This window comes from Pipistrellus kuhlii, unplaced genomic scaffold, assembly GCF_014108245.1.
Source record: "Pipistrellus kuhlii isolate mPipKuh1 unplaced genomic scaffold, mPipKuh1.p scaffold_m20_p_4, whole genome shotgun sequence".
NCBI classification, from domain to species: domain Eukaryota; kingdom Metazoa; phylum Chordata; class Mammalia; order Chiroptera; family Vespertilionidae; genus Pipistrellus; species Pipistrellus kuhlii.
The window spans coordinates 24804325-24805406 of NW_023425540.1; positions in this window are offsets into that span (position 1 = coordinate 24804325).

Below are 1082 nucleotides of genomic sequence, written 5' to 3' on the forward strand. Positions count from 1 at the left end.
CCAGCTTAGGCCTGCCAACCTTATATATGAATAAACTGGAGGCCTGATGCACAAAATTTGTGAAAGAGTAGGCTTTTCTTCTCCTGTCTGCTGGCATTGGCTTCCCTCTGGCACCTGGGACTCGGGCTTGCCTCACAGCCCAGGCTTTGTTTGGAAGGGCATCCAGTCTCATGTAAGAAGAGCTCAAATAAGTATTAATTATTAGTTCCCAAATGAGAGTATAAAAATCTTCACCTGAATGGCTAGTATATTGAGATAAACTTTTGCATTCAAGGATCAGCAGGGATGATTTCTAAGGGAGTAAATGGCCAATGATGAAAATTCTCTATCTGTGTTTAATGATATGAGGTGCATTTCTTAGCCTCTGTGAGGTTCTGACTCAGTAACAGTTAATCCCAACAGCATAGGGATAGAGAGCAAACAAGATTATTTATCTCTCATAGTATATCAGTCCTGGGTTGACTGCCACTCTGTTCCATATCTCTCCTTCCTCCTGGGGTCCAGGAAAAGCCCCTGTCCAGGATATGCCATCCTTGAGGTGTGAGGAATGAACACAGGGCTTTGCCTAAAAATGGAGTAATTTCCACCAACATTTCATTGGCCAAAGCCAGTCACATGGCCACTCCCGCTGTGGGGGTACTATAGAGGTCTACCTCTCCTTACCAGAGTGGGCACCATGTAGTAGAACAGGTGTCCTGGTGATGAATTCTAGAGCAGATCATTCTCACTAATTCCCCATTGGCACTATAGTACCTATGGAGCTACCTTTTGTTTTACTGTTTTAATTTTTAAAAAATATTTATTGTTGAGAGTATTACAGGTGTCCCCTTCCCTGCCCCCTCTCTGCCTCCCTTCACCTGGTTCCTGCCTCACCCCAGGTCTTTATCATCCTATTGTCTGTGTATTCAGGTAATGCATATGTTCTTTGATTAATCTCTCCCCTTGCCATCCCCCTTTCCCTATAAGATTCATCAGTCTGTTTCATGTTTCCATGCCTCTGGTTTTATTTTACTCATCGGTTAATTTTGTTTATTAGACCCCTTGTTCATTTACTTTGATATTTAGATTCAATCATTGACAGA